Source organism: Acinonyx jubatus, chromosome E1, assembly GCF_027475565.1.
Source record: "Acinonyx jubatus isolate Ajub_Pintada_27869175 chromosome E1, VMU_Ajub_asm_v1.0, whole genome shotgun sequence".
NCBI lineage: Eukaryota > Metazoa > Chordata > Mammalia > Carnivora > Felidae > Acinonyx > Acinonyx jubatus.
In genome coordinates, this window is record NC_069397.1 from 12,224,089 (window position 1) to 12,234,591 (window position 10,503).

General features: G+C 41.0%; 1 protein-coding gene across 5 annotated transcripts in view; it reads left to right on the forward strand.

Moving 5' to 3' along the window:
- Positions 1 to 10,503, forward strand: part of DHRS7B (dehydrogenase/reductase 7B) — a 60,636-nt gene that overhangs the window by 26,334 nt on the left and 23,799 nt on the right. The window contains exon 2 of one of the 5 annotated variants that reach the window (XM_027047762.2): positions 6,423 to 6,671. The exons of 2 other annotated variants lie outside the window; for them this stretch is intronic. The gene's annotated coding sequence lies outside the window, so the exon portion shown is untranslated. Of the gene's footprint in view, positions 1 to 6,422; positions 6,672 to 7,066; positions 7,563 to 9,706; positions 10,285 to 10,503 lie in introns of those variants that run through there. 2 more of the 5 variants (XM_015079603.3, XM_027047761.2) reach the window with 2 other exon arrangements.

Below are 10,503 nucleotides of genomic sequence, written 5' to 3' on the forward strand. Positions count from 1 at the left end.
CAGCACCATCTGTTGAAAAGACTGTCCTTTCCCCATTGACTGAGGTTGGCACCCTTGTCAGAAGTAATCTGATGATATATGGAAGGGTTTATTGCTGGATTTGCTGTTGTATCCCCCTGGTCTATATGTCTATCTTTATGCCAGAACCACATTTTTTTTAATGTTGATTTATTTTTGAGAGAGAGAGAAACAGAGCATGAGTGGGGGAGGAGAGAGAGAGAAGGAGACACAGAATCCAAAGCAGGGTCCAGGCTCTGAGCTGTCAGCACAGAGCCCCACGCGGGGCTCGAACCCATGAACGATGAGATCATGACCTGAGCCGAAGTCAGACACTTAACTGACTGAGCCATCTAGGCACCCTAGAACCACATTGTTTTGATTACTGTAGCCTTGTTTTGAAATCAGGAAATAGGCGTCTTCCAGCTTTGTTCTTTTTCAAGATTGTTTTGGCTATTTGGAGACATTTGAGTTCCCATATGAATGTTAGGATGGGTTTTTCTATTTTGGAAAAATGTCCCTAGGATTTTGCTGGGTATTGCATTGAATCTATAGATCACATTTTAATAATATTAAGTATCCTACTCCACGAATATGGGATATGTTTCCATTTATTTATATCTTGCTTAATTTCTTTCAGCAGTATTTTGTAGTTTTCATTTTATAAGTCTTTACCTCTGTGGTTAAGTAAATACTTAAGTATTTAATTTTTCAGCTATCTTGTAAGTAGATTTGTTTTTGTAATTTCCTTCTCAGATTAGTCATTGTTTGGATATAGAAATGCCAACTGATTTTTCTGTGTTGACTTAATATCTTGCTACTTTGTAGTATTTATTTATTCTTACACCTTTTCTGTAGTCTTTAGTGTTTCCTATGTATGAGATCATATCATCTGCAAATGGAGATAATTTTACTTCTTCCTTTCCAATTTAGATGTCTTTTATTTCTTGCCTCATTCCAATACTATGTTGAATAGAAGGAGTGAAGTGGGCATCCTTGCTTTGTTCCTGATCTTAAAGGAAGAGCTTTAAGTCTTTTACCATTGAGTATGATGTTTGCTGTGGGTTTTTCATATATATTTTTTATTAATTTGAGGTAGTTTACTTCTGTTCCTATTTTGTTGAGTGTATTTCTCATGAAAGTGTGTTAAATTTTGTCAAGTGCTTTTTCTGCATCAGTTAAGATGGTTATGTGGTTTTATTCCTCCAGTTGATGCGGCATATTTTACATTGATCAATTTTCATATGTTGAACCATTCTTGCATTTCAGGGACATCTCAGTTGGTCATGATGTATATTTTTAAAAATATGCTGCTGAGTTTTGTTTATTAATATTTTGTTGAGGATTTTTGCATCGATTTTCAAAAGGGATATTGGTCTGTAGTTTTTTTTTTTTTCTTTTGGTTTTAGATTTTTTTCTTTATGGTGTTTTTTTTCTTGGTATCAGTGTAATGCTGATCTCATTGAATGAGTTAGGAAGTGTTCTCTACAATATTTTTGGAAAAGTTCAAGGGCTTGTATTAGTTCTTTAAATGTTTGGTAGAAGTCATGAGTGAAGCCAACTTTTCTTTGTTGACTTTTTTTTTTTTAATCACTGACTCAGTCTCCTTAATAGTTACTGGTCTATTCAGATTTTCTGTTTCTTAGTAATTGAGTTTTGGTAGTTTTGTGTTTCTAGGAATATGTCCATTTCATCTAGTTTATACAGTTTATTGGTGTATCAAGTTCATAGTACTCTCCTGTAATCCTTTTTTATTTCTGTAGAATCAGTAGTAATGTCCTCACTTTCTTTTCCGTTCTTAGTAATTTGAGTCTTTTCTTCGTCTCTCTTTTTTTTTTAGCCCAGCTAGCTGAAGGTTTATCAATTTTGTTGACCTTTTCAAAGCACCAACTTTTGGTTTCATTGATTTCTCTATTTTGTATTCTGTTTCATTTATCTCTGTTCCAATCTGTATTATTTCCTTTCTTTTGCTAGCTTTGGCTTTAGTTTGTTCTTTTTTCTAGTTTTTTTTTTTTTTTTTAAATTGTAGTTAGGTCATTGAGATCTTTCTTGTTTTATAATGTATGTATTTACAGCTATGAGTTTCCCCCTTAGCACCATTTTTGTTGTATATCATAAGTTTGATGTATGTGTGTATGTATGTGTGTGTATAATATTTATTTAACATAATAATAAATATTTAATATATATAATACATATTTAAAAACAAACACATATATATGTGTATTTTTTAACTTTATTTATTTATACTGAGAGAGAGAGAGAGAGAGAGAGAGAGAGAGAGCGCGCGCGCACACATGAGCAGGGGAGGGGCAGAAAGAAAAGGGAGAGAGAGAATCCTAAGCAGGCTCCATGCTATCAGCACAGAGCCTGATGTAGGACTCAATCTCACAAACCATGAGATCATAACCTCAGTGAAATCAAGGGTCAGACACTTAACCACCTGAGCCACCCAGGCACCCATGGTATATTATATTTTTGTTTTTATTTATCTCTATTTTCTCGTATCTCTTGTTGTTGATTTCCAACGTTATCCTGTTGTGGTTCACAGAAGATACTTTGTATGATATCTATCTTTCAAATATTAAGACTACTTAGAGCGGGGTACCTGGGTGGCTCAGTCGGTTAAGTGTTCGAGTTCAGCTCAGGTCACGATCTCACAGTCCATGAGTTCGAGCCCCACGTCGGGCTTTGTGCTGACAGCTCAGAGCCTGGAGCCTGCTTTGGATTCTGTGTCTCCCTCTCTCTCTGCCCCTCCCCTGCTCATGCTGTCTCTGTCTCAAAAATAAATAAAAACATTAAAAACAAAAGACTACTTAGAGAATTTGTGCCTCACATATGTATATCCTGAAAACTGTCCCATGTGTACTTGAGAATAATGTGCATGCTATTGTTGTTAGGTAGTGTTTTATACGTCTTTTAGACCTAGTTATTGTGTTAAGTCCTTTATTTTCTTACTTATCTTTTGTCTGGTTGTACTTTCCATTATTATGAGTGGGATATTAAAGTTTCCAACTACTATTGTAGGACTATCTGTTTTGCCTTCAATTTTGTCTGTTTTTACTTCATATATTTAAAGTCTGTTTTGTCTGATATTAGTGTAGCCACCCCTCCTCTCTCTCTCTCTCTCTCTCTCTCTCTCTCTCTCTCTCTCTCTCTCTTTGCATGGAGTATCTTTTTCCATCTTTTCACTTCCAACCTCTTTGTGTCTTTGGGTCTTAAGTGAGTCTCTCGTAGGCAGCATGTAGTTGAATCATGTGTTTTTATTTATTCTGCCAAATTCTGTCCTTTGGAAAGTTTAATCCATTCACATTTAAGGTAATTACGTAAGGAAGGACTGACTTCTGCAGTTGTGCTATTTGTTTTCTGCTCTCCTCCCCTTATTTCCTGTATTACTGTCTTCTTTTACATGTAGTTGATTTTTTTGTAGCGAAACGTCTTGATTCTCTTCTCATTTCCTTTTGTGTATGTTCTATAGTAATTTTCTTTGTGGTTGCCATCGGGGTTATGTTGAACATGCTAATGTTGTAACACTGTAATTCGACTTTATACCAGCTTAACTTTAATAAGAGACAAAAATTCTCCTTTATAGCCCTTATCCCTTTTGGTTGTTGGTGTCACAAAATTACGTCTTTATACGTTGTGTGTCCCAAAGACTAAACTAATAATTTAAAATGCATTAATCTCCTAAATTATATAGGAAACAAGATTCAGAGTTACAGAACAAAGTTACAATAAGACTAGCTTTTAAACAAAACTGTTTTTAAAAAATGTATCTTTTATAGCATGTAGAAAATAGAAAGTGGAGTTACAAACCGTTGTAATAATTCCAGTTTTTATAGTTTTGCATGTATATAACTTCACTGAAATCTTTATTTCTCCATATGACTTTGAAGTACTGTTTAGTGTCTTTTCATTTCACCTTGTAGGAGAGGACTTCCATGAACATTTCTGCAGAGCAGATCTACTGATAAACTATCTCAGCTTTTGTTTATCTGGGAATGTCTTCATTGTCCCCTCACTTTTGAAAGACGATTTTGCCAGATACAAGATTTTTGGTTGACAATTTTTTCTTTTAGCACTTTGAGTATAGTGCCCACTTCGTTATATTTGTCAAAGTTTGTGATGAGAGATCTGTTGATCATCTTATTGAGGATCTCTTATATTTGACAAGTCTCTGTCTTTGCCTTTAAGGAAGTTTGATTACGATATGTCTTGGTATGGTTCTCTTTGAGTTCATGTTACCTGGAGCTCCTTGAGTTTTTTGGGTGTTTTATTCGTGTCTTTCAGCAAAGTGGGGAGGTTTTCAGCCACTATTTCTTCAAGTATTCCCTCTGCCCCTTGCTCTTTTCTGTTTTTGAAGCTTCTATAATGTGTATGTTGGTCGGCTTGATGTGTCTCGTGATTCCCTTATAACTCCGTTCACTTCTATTCAATCTTTTTTTTCTCCTGTTTCTTAGATTCAATACTTTCCATTGTCCTGTCTTCAAATTCGGTGATTCTTCTGCCTGCTCGAATTTTCCTTTGAATTGCTCTAGTGAATTTTTCATTTCAGTTATTATTCTTTTCAATTCCAGTGTTTCATTTTGCGTTCTTTTTCTGTCTCGTTATTGATATTTTGATTCTTTTCATACATTATTTTCTTGACTTTCTCTACATCTTTCTTTAGTTTTTTTTTTTTTTTGAGCATCTTTAGACAGTTGTTTTAATATCTTTCTTTATAAAGTAAACCTATCTTTAGGTCTTTTGCAGGGACAGTTTCTGTTGTCTTTTTCCCTTTGAATAGACCGTGGTTTCCTATTTCTTTGTATGCCTTTTGACTTTTTTGTTGAAAACAGGACATTTGAATCTAATAACGTGGTAACTCTGGAATCAGATTTTCTCTTTTCCCTAGTGTTTCCTCTTTTTTTGTTAATTAATTAATTAATTAGCTTCCCTGTTTTTGTAGGATGTGTCTGTGCCAGGGATCAGCATGATATATAAACTTAAGGTTTTCTCAGGTCTTTTCCAAGCCTGGCTTTCTAAGAGCCTAGTTTTCTAAAAGCCTACTTTCCTTGGACATGCGTGGTCACTTTCTAATTTTACCCACACATTCAGTTGCTTTTGAATGTCCAACTCTTTAATTAATGGCTCCCAAAAGGAGAAAAAGAGGAAAGTGAAGGGAGGATAACATGCTGCCAGCTCTTTAAATAGCCGGTCGTCACCTCATCCAGAGGTGGAGATGCTTGCTCCAATGGAGGGAGGTGCAACCACAATGGTGGCCCACCTCTGTGATCAGAAAGCAGCAATCAGCAGTCAGGCCCAAATCCATAATGTTGGGAGCAGAGGGTCTTTTTTGCCCACCCTCATTCCAGCAGGCTGTGTTGCGCCAGGATCTGGTGCACAGCTGCATGTCCCTGAGATGGAGCCTGTGTAGCTGCTACTGTGTTTACAGCTGAAATTGACTGAAATTAACTACAACTTACCAGACAAGCCTTCTCAGAGAATTTGCAAGCCTTCAATAGATTCCAGAGTTCTAAAATACACAGTTATACCAAACATTCTGCCAGGGCGATTATTGAGGAGGTTAGCAGACAGATAGATTCCTGATGCTTCTTACTCCACCACTATCCTAGCATCCTTCTTCGTCTTTTTGTTCTTGTTCTTCTTTGTTTAAAATGTTTTATTTTATTTTTAAGAGGGGGGAGGGGCAGAGGCGGCTCTGCGATGAGAGCGGAGAGCCCAGTGCCAGGCTCGAACTCACAAACCGTGAGATCATGACTTGAGCTGAAGTCAGATGCGTAACTGACTGAGCCACTCAGGTGCCCTGTCCTAGAATCCTTCTAGTGTACATTTTATTTGTTTTTTTACTGTTTGTCTCTCCCATTGATACGTCATCTCCATGAGGACAATGATTCACTTTGTGTTTGTTCACTGTACCACCGACCCTGGAAAAATCGACACATAGTAGGTGCTCAGTAAATGTTTGTAGAATGAATCTATACCATAGCACATACGGAGGGCAATTGTGCTCAAGTTTGAATACAAATATTGTGAGTTACTGTGTTGTATGATTATTTCTGAAGCTCATGCCCAGGCCCAGTTCCTGTTAGATACTCTGGTTTGAGCCCTACCAGCTCCTTTTAAACACACTGGATTCCTGACTTTATGTTTACATGGCACCTTGTTTGTCATATTCATATTGTTGTATGTAGTTTTTTAAGGTAATAATCTAAAACTCAGGAGTCACAAACTAGCAGCTGCCCTGGGCCAGGTTGTGTGTTGTGTGGCCAGCACAGTGGTTTGAGTTGTTTTGACTTTGAATTAAAGCTTCAGGTGAGGCTTGTCCTTTAGACAGGCCACCACTATGTGGTTTTACAGTGATTGTTTCTTTCATTATCACAGTTCTAATCACTTAATTGTTGTATTTCTTTGTTTGTCATCAGCCTCCTCATCTAGGCTGTGATCTCCACGAGGTCAGAAACCATGTCTACCTCATTCATTGCCTTACACCCCAGTCCTAGCTGAGTCTGATACAGGATGGTGCTTGATAAATGAGGTGTGAATGAACATAAAGTAATCCATCTGGTCTCTTTACCACACATACTTAAACACAAATAACCCTCGAAGCCACCTGCTTGGCTGCCATTGCCTAGTTCCTTCCGCAGGTCTTCTCCAGGAATTTCCTTTCTTCGGTGAGTTTAGGGGTCAGCATCATGTGTGTTCAGAACATTAGCATGTACAGGATGCTCCCTATGTGTTTTCTCATTGGAATAACCATCCCCATTTTGAAATTACAGTACACGTTTGCAGATGGTAAATTTGCCCATGTCACACAGCAAGTACACGACGTGGTGGACTCGAACCCAGCTCCCCAAGTGCCAACTTGGTGCCTTTTCTGCTTCACCCTCACAGTGAACTTGCTGTCTGGTTTCTGTCAGGGCCTCTCGTGTGTTTTCTAGGAAAGTGGGTGAGATCACTCCTGCATCTCCCAGTAATACCTGATTCATTTTATAAAGCATGTTAGACACCGAAATTGTTGTTTGTTTTTGTGTGTGTGTGGGGGGGGGGGGGGCAAGGTCCTAGGTAGGCATCATGAGTGCTGTTTTTAAAAAGCAGAACTAAGACTCTGTTTTCTAATAAACGTGCCCTGTCCTTGTGTAGGTAGCCTGCCCTGCAGGGTCTGGAGCTGTGCTTGGCTCCTCTCTTCCCGCCCTCCCTGGCTGGGGCTGCTGTGCAGCGTGTGTGCTCAGCGTCTCACTGGGGAGCAGGGCTCGCTTCAGCGTGGTTGCTCTTCCCGGGAGTGGGCGCTCAGGAGCCCGGTCTGAAATAGTCTCAGGCCTCCCTTTTGGTTTTATCTTGACTAATGCCAGCCGGCACTCCTTTAAACTGGGGGCCCTAAGGCTGGCATCCCAAAGTACACCCTCCAGGTCACTTGTCAGTGGCCCGTTCCGGCGCTTTAGAGAGGGCTTGCTGACCTGAAGTTGTCCTCTGGCCTATACTCTTAGTCACTCTGTCCCAGGTCAAAAGACCAAAGAAGACGCTGGCACCAGGACCCGCCACTGGCAAAGTAGCTGTCATTTGAGGTAGGATATTGTTTTTTCTTTCCAGTTGAAGATAGCCTTAGCTGCCGCTGCTCATATGCTTAGACCAAAAAAGAGCAGCTTTCTCTGCTTTTACTTTCTGAAAATAGATACGTATTTTCAGATATGGGTCATAAGCATGACCCATAGCTTATGTCACCTTTGGTAGATCAGCTGTTTAGAGCTGGTCGTCACTTATGAAATATAAGAGCGGGTGTAGGTTTGTGGGAACGGGATCCTAACTGCTTTTGGTGATACTAAGCCACTCCTTGCCGCATGATTTCAGCGTCCTGCCTTCCAGTTGGAACTCCTCTCTGCCCTTTAGCCCGATTTTCTTGTGCATAACATGGCAGATTATTCCATGACTAATCCTTCTTTCAGACCTGAAATCATTTTTATTCTTGAACTGTGGAGAGCTTTTGGATACCCTCTTTTGATTTTCATATGTGGCTGTTAATGGTTTAATTTCTATGTGTGGTTCTGAGTAGATTCCCACAACTTGTTTTTATTGATGGTTCAAATTATTTTTTATAATTGCTCGAGAGAAGAAAGGAATCTTAGGAACAGATTGCATCTGTGAAATGCAACGTAGAATTGTGGCTAAAGGATGAGGAATGGGATAACGTTAAAGTGACGTTTCTGCGCAGAGTCGATTTCTTGGAGATCATCTTGTTTCTAGTTTGAGGTTCCAAAAGGAATGTCTCAGTAGAATAAGGGAACAGCTGGATTTCAAAGTCACAGTGAGAACCCATGAACTTTCTGGCTGCCCAGGCCCATGTAACACTCACCCACGAGGAACTTTTCTACCTTTACCCTCTTTTAACTTAGGTCTAGAGCTCCATAGTCTGTGGTATGTGAAAACACAGGTGGACGAGCTTAGTGCGTGAATGCCTAAACTCTCTAACTTCTACATGCCGGTTGATGTGGCTTATTACTGGAAGGTCATGCTTCAGGTCACTTCCCTGTCAATTAAGAGAGTAGACATGACTGTGAGTGCATACGCTTCTATTAGGCAGTGCACTCACACATCTAGACCATGTGTGATCTGTGGTTCCTATCCAAGGGAGGCTGTCTTGCCTTTTTCCTTTTCTGACCTCACTCTCTTTTTGTGACTTGCCCTACTTTCTGCTCTGGCTCACAGCGATGCTGGGCTATCCCTTCTATCTACGAGCTGATCTCCAAATGCTAGAAATTGTGAGCTAGATTTTTTTCCCGGCTCTCTTTTATGCCGTCAGTCCTGCCTTCCCAGTTCTGTCTGAAACTAGCAGTTGAGCATTTTGGTATAAAAGGCAAAACTTGTAAACACATTAAAATCCTTCTTAAATGTCATTTTCAAAGTACACAGGCCCCCTTTGACTCCGTTTTACAGAAGAGATTTACTTCCTAATCTGGAAATGTGGCCAGCCAGGACACAATTCCTTTCTTCCACTTTGAAGTTGTCTCTTTGCTTGGAGAATGCCCCCGGACACCACAGCAAGGCGGTAGGGCTGAGTTACCTCCATGCCTTGCTCTCTTGAACATCCTGAGTGCTGAGGGTGAGACAGGGAGGAGCCGGCCCAGCTGATGCTCAGAGACTGGAGAGGCCTGGTGGCCCAGCGGCCCATCAGTATGGCCATGTGCACTGCAGAGGGGAATGCGAGGGGGAAGGTCTTTCCGAACTTGAGAAACTCCCGGAGAGTTGGGATCGTCAATATGACCGCCTTCACCTGGTCAGGAAAGTGACCTGAATACCTACCCTGAAATTGAATGTGATGCTGTCAAATAAATGGCTTGCTCTGGAATGTCTTTTGCCACCATCATCATCCTGAGTGAGCTGGGCGCAACTGGTGCTGATTTCTAATTTACTTTGCATTCTGACTCTAATGACTCGCCAGACTGAATGCAGATGTGCGCTCTCCCCACAGAAAGCCGGCCCGTGGGCCGAGGATGGATCCCATTAACGTGGTGCCATATTTGCCTCAGGCAAAGTGGTCCCCAGGGCCAGGAGACCAAGGCTGGCACGCGATGTTGTGTCAGGTGCTCAAGGAATCCCAGAAGTGTACCAGACGGTGTGTAGTTTTCTCTCTTTTCTTCGTGACCTAGATTGCTGGCTTGAGTTTTAAATAGGTGCATGAAAATGCGGTTTGTTGGGAGCGTCGTTGTCCTCTGGGGGGAACCTCGCTAGATGGGTTTTCATCCCGCTCCTCCCCAGGCGCGAGGAAAGGGTGGCAGGGGCGGTTTGAAATTTGTCTGCTCTCTCCTTGCTGCGTTGGCCTCGATAACTCTTCTGGCAGCCACATTTTCTAATACAAACCTTGGCATATGGGATCCTGACTTCTGACAGAGTTGGGGTGTCTTTTTTCCTAGTTGTTAATGTAATTAAACCAAAGGGTTTATGAAGATATAAGAATTAAACTCCAGTGAGCTCTATGTTTAATGAATTTCCTTCATTTGGAAGAAACCAGTTTTCATAAACCAGGGACTCTTTCAGACCACCTTGGGAACCTGACTGCGGTGAGACCAGTTCCTGGGTCAGGAGCTTTTAGTTAGTTGTGGGTCATGATGATGCTGACGGCAACTACATTTACCGGGCACTTCCCCTTTTCTAGAGACTGTGCAGAACGCTTTTCCACGTAGTAATTCATCTGACCTCAGAACAACAACCTGCAAGGTGGGCACTCACATGCCCTCATTTTGCAGATGAGGATACTGAGGCCCAGAGTGGTGAGGTCCCGTACCCAGGCTGGTAAGTAAGTGGCTGAGCCAGAATGGGAACCCAGACAGGCTGCTCGAGGGTTCATCCTTGTAACTCCTGCACTGCCGTCACTTTGCCATCATTAGTGTTTCCCATGTGGTCTCTGCAGCCTCTGAATTTGGGGGGCAACAGGCCCCCATAGCCTTCAGTGGAGTTCTGGTTCAGCCCCGGGTTGAAAGTCTGAAACGGGCAGGCTTCACAAGACTCTGG